At 37.0% G+C, this 13,597-nt stretch overlaps 1 pseudogene; it reads left to right on the forward strand.

Moving 5' to 3' along the window:
- Positions 1-218: 218 nt before the first annotated feature.
- LOC101998731 overlaps positions 219-13,597 on the forward strand; it is a 132,628-nt pseudogene continuing 119,249 nt past the window's right edge.

The following is a 13,597-nucleotide window of genomic DNA, read 5'->3' on the forward strand; positions in this document are numbered from 1 at the left end:
ATATCAGAACAAAACTTATTCAAGATGTTACCAATAACACAAATGAAGAGGCTGGAGATGGCATTACCACGGCTACCATTCTGGAATGTTCAATTGCCAAGGAGGGTTTTGAGATCAGTAAAGGGGCTAATCCAGTAGAAATCTGGACAGGTATTGCCATAAAAATGGACTTAAACTTGGGAGAAGCACAAATTGGGCCAGGGGCGGGGTAGGGAGTCATGGAGGCTCTGGTGCTGACAGAATGCAGAGCCCGAGGGACTCCAGGGTGTTTGGTGTTGGTGAGTGGTGTTTCCGATGCAGTAGGAGTCAGCCCCATTCTGAGAAGTTGCTGGCCACTGGCCCTGTCAGCAATTGCAAGCAACATCAACAGCCAACATCACACCTGTCAATTTCTATTACACAGATTTTCTAGAATTGTGATTGACACACATTGGAAAAGATTTTTTGCTTTACAGAGTGTTCCATTACATTTACATAGTACCTTATTAGTTCATGATCAAATTAAATCAAATTTAGACAGACTCTGTGGTGAATATGCTGACACATTCTGTTTGTCTATTATTGTAAATATCCAAAAATGCTCAATTTCCAAGTGTACATTACAGCTGAGACTACCATATTGCGTAGGACTGGCTTGTGGGAATGTTGTACAGTACTAACCCCTTAATAAAACAACAACCACCTGCAGAAGTTCAACTCTGCCTGATTGCAAAAGACTATACTGGCTGGGCTTCTTGATGTTTATATCATCCCCAACAGGGATGAGGGGGGTCTCAAGATACTCTCTTGATTATGCAGCTGCTTCCCACCACCTATTGGGTGCACCTCTACCCTAGCAGTATTGTGCATGGCATTGGAGATTGGCTACAGTACAAAGGCCTAGGAAGATTTGGAAAGAGGGTTCCATCTGCATATGTGGGAAAATTCATCCCTACTGAGTAATGAGCTTCTAGTGTGGTCTTTTGAGAAAGAGCATTCTAACTTTAGTAAGTAATATGTCACCTGTGCTCTATAAAAAAGTGCATTAATCTCATTGGTTCCATTAGTGAACTTTAGTGAAAGAGTACCTACACTGGTTGTTAGGATTCTTTTTTTATTTATTATGTATACAATATTCTGTGTATATGCCTTCTGGCCAGAAGAGGGCACCAGACCTCATTACAGATGGTTGTGAGCCGCCACGTGGTTGCTGGGAATTGAACTCAGGACCTTTGGAAGAGCTGGCAATGCTCTTAACCTCTGAGTCATCTCTCCAGCCCTGGTTGTTGGAACTTTAGGATGGAGTGGAAGATATTGCTTACCTCTCCCCTGTCGGGGAAGGAATTTTATTTACAGGGGCATGCTCGTAACATTAAATGTTTTTCATGTTCAAAATGAAAGAAATGTGATTAACATCTTATTTTCTCATCTGTAAGATCCTAAATATGGAAATGAGTTATTCTTTTGAGAACTGGAGTTAATTTGTTAGAAAAAGGATTTTTTTCTTTTTTTTTTTAAATTTATTTATTTATTAAGGATTTCTGCCTCCTCCCCACCACTGCCTCCCATTTCCCTCCCCCTCCCCCGATCAAGTCCCTCTCCCTCATCAGCTTGAAGAGCAATCAGGGTTCCCTGACCTGTGGGAAGTCCAAGGACCGCCCACCTCCATCCAGGTTTAGTAAGTTGAGCATCCAAACTGCCTAAGCTCCCCCAAAGCCAGTATGTGCAGTAGGATCAAAAACCCATTGCCTTTGTTCTTGAGTTCTCAGTAGTCCTCATTGTCCGCTATGTAAGTCAGGTTTTATCCCATGCTTTTTCAGACCCAGGCTAGCTGGTCTTGGTGAATTCCCGAAAGATCATCCCCATTGTCTCAGAGTGTGGGTGTACCCCTCGCGGTCCTGAGTTCCTTGCTCGTGCTCCCCCTCCTTCTGCTCCTGGTTTGGACCTTGAGATTTCTGTCAACTGAGGACCAGCTGGACATGGAAAAACCTAGAAAAAGGATTTTTTATAGGAGTTGTCAGATGGAAGTATTTTTTAGTGTATAAATATTCTAATTTAAAATATTAGCAACTAATTCAAAATAAATAACCAAAAGTAAGGATCCTATGAAGAGCTACTTTTGAAATAAAAAGGACTTTCAATCAGTCTCTGAACCTTGTACTTCTGCACTATTCAGACATATTCTATGGAATGTATACAATTGCTTCCATCTTTATCTTTTACTACAAGCTAAAATATCCACCTTGGCAACCAGAAAAATTTTGCAGTCTTCTTTTGCTAACAAGTAACTTTTGTGTGTGTGTGTGTGTGTGTGTGTGTGTGTGTGTGCACGTGCGCACATGTGCAGTGTTTGTGTGTAGCATCTATGTCTTGTTGTATATATGTGTTTATGATTGATAAGTATGTGTCTTAATTACTATTCTATTACTGTGAAGAGCCACCATTATTAAGGCAACTCCTCAATTAAGCATTTAAATGAAGACTTATTTACAGTTTTAGAGGTTAGTTCATTATCATTGTGGGGACTATAGCAACAGGCATAATAGGATTGGTGCTGCAGAAGTCACTGAGACCTACATCCTGATCTGCAAAGATCTCTCTCTCTCTCTTTCTCTCTTGGTTGTAGGCACTTGCTGCTGCTGAGAGAGAGAGAGAGAGAGAGAGAGAGAGAGAGAGAGAGAGAGAGAGGCCCTCCCCCAGTGACACACTTCCTCCCATAAGATCATATGTATTTATCCTTCTCAAATAGTGTTGCTTCCTGATGACTAAGCATTTAAATATATGAGCCTATGGGGCCTATTCTTGCTCTAACCACGCAGTCATGTGTATGTAGGAGGTCCCAGATCAACACTGGGTGTCTTCCTCAGTGGCTACCTGAAAGTCTATATTTTTACATAGGCTCTTTTACTGAACCCAAAACTCACTCATTGACTGAATTGGTTGCAACTCCAGATTCCACCTGTCTCTAGGACCACAGAATGAGGTTGTAGGCAGTTGCTACTGCATTCAGCTCTTATGAAAGTACTAAGGATCCAAGCTCATTTCCTTATGCATACAGAATAAACCATGGAGCCATCACTTTCCTTTCTATTCTAGCATTTAGAAATGGATCATGGAATCATAATTCTCCCTGTTGAATATCAATGAAATAAACTAAAATTATGAGCAATTTAAAATTTTCTTATTGGGCTGTACCTACTTAGGCACGGTTGAATGGATGTAGATGTCTATAAATTATTTTATTTTTAATGATATACTGTTTAATTTATGCAATCAATAGTCCTAAGTAGTGATAGTAATGAAGCATAGCAATTACTGACATGGCAAGATATTCCTAAGGTAAAATAGTTGTGCTCATATCTTGGTGGTGACCACTGTCTAATTGGACTTAATGTTCTTTCTACAGAAGAAAAATCATGTCCAGTACCAGAAAACTAGTCAACTACTTAGGGCTAGTGTGGTCATGGATCTTAAAAAAAATCTACAAATTTTACTAAAGAATATTAGTACAATTTTTAATTGCATTCTAAATCTTATCCTCATATCCATTAATAAATATAGCCATTAATCTCATAAAAAAAGCTTTTTAATACAGAAAACAGAGACAATAACAGAGAACTACAACAGATTATATTTTAGAGATCAACATGCTATATTGCAGAGATCAATGCATATACAACACAGCTCTTTCATCTAAGGCTTACAAATATTACACATGAGTCATCAGAAAAATTGTAAGAGCCAGAGGACCAATAAGTATACTGAGAAATTATGTATCTTAGAGAAGGGAAACCACACCAGTGATAACTCAATAATTTGCTTCCCAAAGAAGACATGTTCAATGACAATATCAATAGATATGATAAATTGGTAGGGGTTAATCTCAGTGGTCCCATCCATGAACAAAGATGTATAGGCACATAATGAATGCTGAGATGAAGAATTAATCTCTCACACATGTGCCTAGAGATTCAGGCATAGAATCAAATATTCTTCAATCACCAAGTATGCTGTAATCGGTATGTACACTGGGATTATTGCACAATGAGGTCATATCTCATTGTAACAAAACTACAGAAATAAAACAGAAAATTTACTTTATATTAAATCAAAATAATTTAAACTATATTCAAATTACATTTTGAAATTCCTGTAATAAAGACCATAAAATAAACATAGATTGTACACTTTGTAATTATTAAAAGTAATAAACATATGAATTCGTTATTTAACATAATTCCTGGTATTTCCTTCATATAAAAGAACACTTAAAAATAAATATTACCATAAAAATGTTCATTCTGTCATAGACATTCATTTAAAATTGTGTGCCTATGTTCTTTAGTTTCTCTAATAACTATCAGACAGTGAAGTGCAAAGTAAGAGTGAGTGTCTAAGATGAATAAGCATTTTATATTGTCTGACACTCCTCCTGACAGTAGTTTAATCTATTTTATATGAGCTAGGTCATTTTGTGTAGACAGATGTGAACTTTCTTTTCTGCACCGTTCTTTTTTGACACCCATTTCACATTGACTGCTTGGCATAATATTATTTTTCTCGTGTTCCCAGCAGTTTGCCATCTCAACTTGGAAAACTAAGGTATTTTATCCTTGCTATATTACAGATTTGATAACATCAGTGATGATCTTATTCTTCCATTTGACCATTTTGATTACCAACAATACATCAAAAGAAATTCACCTTTCAATATTTCATTCACAAAATATAAGACACATTTGCAAGTAGCATTGCACCAACCTTGTTTTGAATGAAGCTTTATGAAATATCATATACATGAAAGAAAAACACCTTGATAAATATGAAGATAATATTTGCCTAAAGCAGGTAAATGATACAGAATTGATTGAATGTTTTCTATCTCATTTCCTCTGTTTCTTTCATCAATTTTAGATATAAACAGTAGGACAGGAAAATATGATTGACATATGTTCTAGTTTTCCTTCTGATTCTGTGATAAGCACTATGATCAAAAGCATATGCAGGAGTGAGGGGAGAAGGGGACAGAGCAAGGGTTTGTTTGGTTTTCACTCCCCAGGTTGCAATCCATCATTGATGTGAGTCAGGGCAGAGCTGGAGCTGAAACTGAAGCAGAAACCATTAGGAATGCTGCCTACCAGCTTGCTACCAGGGTGTTGTTCGGCTACCTTTCTTTAAGTACCCTTTTTTTTTAAAAAAAATTCTTTGAGAGTTTTATGAATTATATTTTGATCATATTTAGTCCTTGCTCCAACTTTTCCCAAACTCAACTCCCCAGTTTTATACTTATCCAGCTATGTGTCTTCTGCTTTTAAAGCTATTGAGTCCAAGTTTACTAGCTATGTACTCTTGAGTGTGTTATCTGTCCACTGGAGTATGACCAACCCACCAGTGGTCACATCACCAAAGAAAACTAATTCTCGCTCTCCACAAAGCTTCAAATTATCAATAGTTGCTTATCTAAGTTTGGAACTTCAAGAGTATCTCTCCCCTCCATGCTGAGATTTTTTTTCTGGATTTATCTTATAGGGCTTGTGCATACTGCCCTATTGTGTCTGGAAAACACTCTTTTATTGTAGTTCTGATAATTTCAATATTCCTATTCTCTCTCCCATGCTGATCCATGGCCCTTATAAATTGCAGACCTACTTGCTTAGGGATGGTGCCAGCAACAGTGGTCTGGGGCCTCACATGTCAATTAAAAATCAAGAAAATGCTTCAATAGCCGCTGAGCCCACTGGTAAAATGGCAGAAGCAATTTTTAAATTAAGGTTCACAGTCCCCATATTTGACAAGGTGATAACCAAGAGAAGCCATTAAAACATATTTTGATTAGGTCATTTCTATGCAATTTTTAGAAATACTTGGAAAGAAATGGAGTGGATTTTTGATTTTTAAATGGAGGTAGAATTGGGAGTATGATGAGTTGTCTGTCATTTCAAGTTTGAAGATTTGTTCAGTCTCTTTCTAGTCATTGTCTTCTCTTGGAGAAGCCATGAATGGGCATGTATGCAATTAGGAAATTAGAGTGAGGAGGGGCAACAAGAAAGTACAGTACTGTGTACCTAAGAGTAAGATCATCAGAGGGACCCTAAAATATTCCTTTTAAATCCCTGTAGATTGTTTTAAGATCAATATTTCCTCCATATAATTTCAGTATCCATGCCATTTAATAATCTTGAACGTCTTCCTCAGAACTGTTAACTCCCTTCAAGCATCATAATTTTCACATTGAGCCCCCTAAGACTCTTTTTCACTCTTCTCCCTAAAATTCTGTTTACATTTATCACTGTCTTTACACTTTACATATTTATTTTGAGACATATCTTGTATAATCTTCTTGAGATGAGGCACATAGGTAGTGAATTTATTGGGAGTTTAGAAGTTCATGTTTTGAAGTGTGTAGCCTAAGTTGGGAAGAGAGCTCAGTCAGTAAGATGTCTGCTTTGCAAGCTGGAGGACTGCTGTAGGAAATCTTATAGCCAATAGCCTTTAAGTTACCTGCCCACTGGGGCATGGCCTCTTATACTATTTATGCCAACATAAAGCATGCATCCGGCCTCTTTTCCAGCTCTGGGATTCGGTTTCTGTTCTCCATTCCAGCAGAGGATTCTGATTTGTGAGTCTACCCCTAAGTAAATAACCGTCTATTATTCCCAGCCCCAGAGCTAGTATGGGGTTTCTTTTAATTTTCTTTCTTCAGAGGTCTTGAGTTCAATTCTTAGAACCTAATGTTATTATTTAATGTATTTTTGATATTACCTTAAAATAAAGATAAAATATTTGGAACTTAAAAAATATCTGGGAGTGGTGGCATTTAATTGTAATCTCAGGACTGAGAAGGCAGAGGTGGGGCTTCCTAAACTTCACTAGTTAACCAGTCTGTCCTTGTTAGGAAGTCCAGATTCTAGTGAGTGATATTATCTTAAAAAACAAGTAATTTCCATGGGTGAACTCAGGCCACCATTGCCCATTAACACATGTATACATGCACTAGCACTCCTATGTATACCTGCACACACATGAACATGCACATACATGAATACGCACATAAAGATGCATGAATTCCACTTTCATATTTGATTAAAAGTATGCTCTAACACAAAGTTTAAGTTGAAAATGGCATTGTTCAGGGGCTGAAAAAATGTTCTTGGCTCCATTATCTGCTATGGAGTTGAGTAAGACAATGCCATCTCTCTCTTAAACTTTAGGAAGCAAATTTATAGTGGCCATATTTTAGTCCGGTTGTTAGGCACTTTGTAGGCATTCTTTTCTTCTGTATTGAAATTTTAATTTGACATATAAAGTGGGTTTATTATGGAATTTTCATACATCAGGGAAATCATACTTTGTTCTTACTTAGAACCTTCCTCACTGTCTAACTACATCTCTCCGTTCTTCTCATGTTGAGCCCTTTAATTTCCCTAAATAGACACATTTCAGCAGTCATGTAACTTTTGTTATCATCCTTTCTTCAGGTTTTCATTTTCTTCCTTCATAGTCTTCTTCTTATGACCTGTGTGTGTTTGTGTGTGTGCGCGCGCACATGCACACACACACACAGATTTTTTTATTACTTATTTATTTATTACAGATTTCTGTCTCCTCCCCGCCACCGCCTCCCATTTCCCTCCCCCTCCCCCAATCACATCCCCCTCCCTCATCAGCCCGAAGAGCAGTCAGGGTTCCCTGCCCTGTGGGGAGTCCAAGGACCTCCCACCTCCTTCTAGGTCTAGTAAAGTGAGCATCCAAACAGCCTAGGCTCCCACAAAGCCAGTACTTGGAGTAGGATCCAAATCCCACATGGGACCACTGGACTGAAACCCCAAGGTCTAAATCAGGAGCAGAAGGAGAGAGAGTGTGAGCAAGGAACTCAGGACCGCTAGGGGTGCACCCACACACTGAGAGAATGGGGGTGTTCTATCGGGAATTCACCAAGGCCAGCTGGACTGGGTCTGAAAAAGCATGGGATAAAACCGGACTCGCTGAACATAGCGGACAATGAAGACTGCTGAGAAGTCAAGAGAGAGAGAGATTTAAATCAAGATTCTTCAAATAAAAGAAAACATGAAACATTTACCTTTCTGAATGAATCTGAGAGTTCACTTCCCTGTTATGATATGGAATCAAACAAAAAGTCCAATGCCAGTTATGAGCTAACTCTTTTTGAGATTTTGGTCAGTGAGGTCCCTTAGGCACTCTTAACATTGTGATCTATTGTCACTGCTCTTGGTTACAAGCTAGAACTTAATGTTAATATCTTACTGATGAAGATGTCACATATCTGTCTTACAATGTAGAGTAGTCAAGCTAGTACAAAACCTGAAACCTTTAACCCTATTGGGTAGCTTTCATAGCCCTGCAGCAACCAGCAGAGAAAAACAATCAACAGTTATACCCAGTTTAGTAATCTATGGGCCACAATAATCACTGGCCTCCTGAGATATGCCTATTGCTGTAATAGTGGAATGAATATTTTTGATGAAATTGGCTACTTTCTGATTGAACATAAGGCCTTCTTCACTGCTAATCCAACGCCTAAGAATTCTGCAGCTGGATTTGAGACTTGTGAAAGGCATATCATTCTCTGTAGACTGAAATATAAAAGCTACCTGGCTTTGTGGATGAAGCTTCCTCTTCTGCTCTTTTCAGTAGGAACCACACATCTAGATCTGAGTTAAAATAGACTTCTTTTTATGTTTCAGAAGTTTTCTGTTGTCACTTAAGCATCCCTTCTTTATCTCTTTGTAATAAAATCTATTCTTGTACTTAATTTCATTGGTTAGGGATTCTTCACATAAGTCACCAAAATGTTGTTAATTTGAATGTATAAATAACTAATTCAGAGTCTCCTTTAATGTGTTGGTGTCATACTAAAAGAAAAAAGGACTTCTCCTTTGTAACGTTTATCTAAATACACATCAAGATTTGAATTCTCTACTCTCCCTGTGTCTCCTGTCCCCTGTCTGTTGTATTTTGTTTACCTAAAATGTTTTAGATTTAGTAAAAGCTGAGGAGTCAGAAACTGAGATAAAAGCCGGATATATCCAAGGAATGTTTGAGGAACGATTAACAGACCCTATTCTGCAGGCTTTCCTGATCTGGAAATCCCAGAAATCTCGCTCAGCCCTTCTTTTTCTCTATATTTGACTTCCTCAGCACTACAACATCTCTATGGCTAATATTGTAAGCTAATCACCCACTCTGTCATTGATTCAATTTAGGTTTATTGACCCAGTAGAATGGCAGTGTGAACAATTCTCCTTCTACATATCCCTCTTTTGGTTTAAATAAAAAGAAAAGGCTTCAGTTATAACATAGTAAACTATATACAATAAGGACTATTGTCAAGTAAGAGATAAATTCTCAATGTCCAGTTTATTAGTGTTTCGCAAATTCAACAAAAATATCTTGGTGAGTCTAAAGTTTTGTACCTGATTTACTTTCTATCAAAATCATGGCAAACTGTAACTATAACTGTCTAATCCTCAACCCCATCAAAGAGTTGAAAAGAATAAAATATTACTCAATTAAATAGGAAGTGCACAGCAGGCAGCTTTGAAAACTAAGAAATGACAGAGACATCTGGCTACTTAAACAGTCACCACAAGGTTCTTCTGCAACATTGAAACATTCGTATTTGTACTAAGGGCCTAAAATATCTGACACACTTTTCTGTGAAGCAGAAATTTTGAAGGACTGTCCTACATTGTCTTGCGAAATTTTGGCAGTTGCCCTCTTTCATGCTCCACTTGTCCAATTTGGACAGAATTCTTTCAGCAGTTAAGGCAAGGACAATTTCTTTGCTCAGTGTCTAACTTTCCCACAATGAAAGCAAATTGCATAGAGTTTCGTCAATGCCTGCCATCTTTCTTTGAAGTAAATTGATACTGCCAGGTACAGATGTGTCTCACTTTCATGAAAAGACTCATGTTCTTGAAATATTTTAAATACCATATTTGGTAGATCTCTGAAGATTTTGAAGACCGTCTATCTATTTAAAATATGTTTGTCCTCAAAAAATACCTAACATGAGTATAAGTTTGATCGTTATAAATGACAAGCTACTAACCTGTATTTCTCTATTATTCTAAGTAGTTTCAAGGATTAGAACTTTACATTATTTTTTAAATGAGCTGCCAAGATATAATGCCTTAAACAAGAAATAGAAAAATATAATACAGCATAACAAAATAACCATAAAGCTGTATCAATATACAAAAATTCATACCTCGTAAAATGAGATCCCTGAATCTAATTTCCTTTGCTTAGTTTCCTCGCTGACCATGACCAATAACTACTTCTAACTAAACCCCGTAAACAACAATGACAAATATCCATCAAATAAACAAAACCATCTACACCACCTCTTTGGAATATGGGGGGGGTCATATTCTTGAAATTATTTTCTGTTGTCTGGGAGTGATGGCATGTTTAGCAGACCCTTTAAATTTTTCAGATAAAGATCAAGTCCTGAGAGAGCTAGCTTGCTGTTGTCCAGTGTCAGTGTGATAGGAAAGTGCAAGACTTATCTGAAGTCATTACTGGAATAGCCTATGAGGTTGGACCATCTTAGCTAACTGCTTTGAAGTTGTTCTGAGCAGTTTGCAGTCTAAAACTGATCTTCGAATAGTATTTGACAGATTAAGGGTATTAACAATATTCAGACAGATTCATCATTGTAGGCTCCAACTTCTTTTCGGAGATTTCTGAGGTTTTTGTTACAAATTGTCACAGTTCACTGCAGAAAACTTAAATATTTTAAATGTGATATGCAGCAGATCTGGGAGATATTAGACAACTATAATCTATTAAATACACCTGTTTTTCACAAGGTAAATTCCTAATTACATGTTCAAGCTTGAAATCATATAAGGAAGTTATATGAATCCCATTTCTAGAACTAGTTATTACTCTACATAACCATTAATATCACAAAAGAAAGTTTAAACATATATATCTTATGCATTTGAGATATTTATAACTTAAGTCTTTTTTTATTCTAAAATAAATTATTTTATTTATTTATTAAAGATTTCCGTCTTTTCCCCACCACCGCCTCCCGTTTCCCTCCCCCTCCCTCAATCAAGTCCCCCTCCCTCCTCAGCCTGAAGAGCAATGAGGGTTCCCTGCCCTGTGGGAAGTCCAAGGAACCCCCACCTCCATCCAGGTCTAGTAAGTTGAGCATCAAAAAACTGCCTAGGCTTTTACAAGTCTTTTTTTTTTTTGGTTTTTCGAGACAGGGTTTCTCTGTGGTTTTGGAGCCTGTCCTGGAACTAGCTCTGTAGACCAGGCTGGTCTCGAACTCCCAGTGATCCGCCTGCATCTGCCTCCCGAGTGCTGGGATTAAAGGCGTGCGCCACCATCGCCCGGCTGCTTTTACAAGTCTTAAAGTGTCAAAATAAAACCAAATGAATGTGAGATTAGTAGAAATAGAATAGTCCCTTAATTTTGGTTTTCTTCTGTCCCATACCAAGTGGCTCTTCTGACATGATACACAGTCTTTGGATTTTCCTCTAACAAGCACTTTTGGATTTAAAAAAGGAGAGAATCATGCCCCAACTCCAAACCCAGTCTTAAATTTTTATTGGGTTGGGACTACAAAAAGACTGTGTGCCATATATGCCTGTAAACAGTAGACGCAAACATTTGGGAAGATTTATGAATGTTTTTCTGTTGGAAATGTGCTATACCATTAAGCCAAATTACTCTTTTTCTTGGGAAAAATTTCTGTGCATGATTTACACTTCTTCTTCAGATTTCTTATTTTTCTAATGGTTTTCAGATTTTTAGTTGGATATTTTGATTCTCCTGGAAAGACAAAAACAAAACCCTGCTCCAACCCTAACTTTGGGCAGTTTCCTTTTTTTTTTGGCAGGTTATGTTTGATCAAATAAAAGATGTGTATTAGTCTCATAAGTTAATTTATTTGGAATGACTATGTGGTGGATGAACTATCTCCTCTCTCAATCAAGAGGTCTCTCCTATTTGAATATAATCTTCATCATATATCTTGATGGGATCCATAGATTTTTGTCCTCCTGTGGAGACAAAGCAAAACCTCTTCTCTACTGTAACACATATCCTCATTTCCATTTTGAGGTCAACACATTTTGAATTAAATCATAAGGCTTTTGAGCCACTTTACTCATTTATTCTTACATATAACCTGCTTTTTTTGATTTATTTGCAACAGTATAGAATATAGTGACTTCAGAATTTGGCTCTCCATTTATAATATGAGGAAAGATCCAATTAGGTCTTTTTATAAAGCTTTTGGGATATCTGCTGCTAGTCTTTAAAAAAAATACTGTAAACTCATTGCCATTGTTCATTTTCTGCCCATAATGAGGCAACTCCAGCACTATTAAAAGGTACCACAATTACTGCTGGGTTTATTCCTGTTAATTGATGAAGTCTCAACTTTCCTTTAAGAATCAGTTCAGAAACCTTTTCTCCATAGGTCTTTTAAATTTTTTTCTGCTTGTGTGACCCAAAATACCCATTCTAAGATATTACACTCTCTCTATATAAAAATTCCTGTAGGAGAATGTATAGAAGGTAGTATAGTCAGGATTCAGTCAAAGTTGCCAGCCAGACACAGAGGAAACAGGAAAACACCATGGGCTGTACAGAATAAAGGTGACAAAGCCATCAAGCAAAGAGGAAATTAATAAAAATGGTTAATTTAAATCATATTTAAGAAATAGACGCATGACTAAGATATTTGTTGAACTTTCATAATAACAAGTCTATGTGTTGTGATTTGGGAGCTGACTGGTAGGATAGAACAAGACTCACAATAATTAAGAGTTCATAATGGAAGTCTCTTGGTTAAATTTTTTGTGAACCTATCTTATGTCCTAGATACCTAATAGAATCTCATAATTGTATTTTTTTTCAAGAGCAATTAGTAATCCCCAGCACAGCAAATTTTTCTTTACCTCTCAAACATTGTTTTCTAAAGTATCTGAGTCTGAATCAGCTAGTAAGATATTATCCATATAATGATGAAATATATATTGATGAAATTATTTACAAATAATTTCCAAAGGCTGTTGTACAAAATATTGACACAAGGTGGGCCTATTTAACATCCATTTTGGAAGAATTTTACATTAATACCCTCTAAGAGGCTGGGAATTATTATAAGTAGGCACTGTGAAGGCAAATTTTTCTCTATCATGTTCTTATAAAAATATAGTAAAACAGCCGGCTTTTAAACCAATTACTATAATAGACCAGTCTTTAGACAATAAATAAGGCAAGGAAATTCCAGATTGTAAAGAGCCCATTGGCTAAATCACCTTATTTTTAGCACTTAAATCTGTTAATGTTCTCCATTTTCCAAGTTTCTATTTAATAGAAAATATAGAAGAATTCCAAAGACTAGTTGATTCTTCATTGAGCAACTTGCTGCTTCTGTTCCAGCTATTCTAAATTTTTATGATTTTTCCGATTTCAGAGGCCATTGTTCTACCTATACAGGTTTGTCAGTTAACCATTTTAAGTTAGGGTTGTTGGTATCCTTGAAAGACTACCAGTTGCTGTGCCATTTATGTACAAACAGAACTTGTGACTTCTCTCTCTCTCTCTCTCTCTCTCTCTCTCTCTCTCT

Source organism: Microtus ochrogaster, unplaced genomic scaffold (genome assembly GCF_000317375.1).
Source record: "Microtus ochrogaster isolate Prairie Vole_2 unplaced genomic scaffold, MicOch1.0 UNK4, whole genome shotgun sequence".
NCBI lineage: Eukaryota > Metazoa > Chordata > Mammalia > Rodentia > Cricetidae > Microtus > Microtus ochrogaster.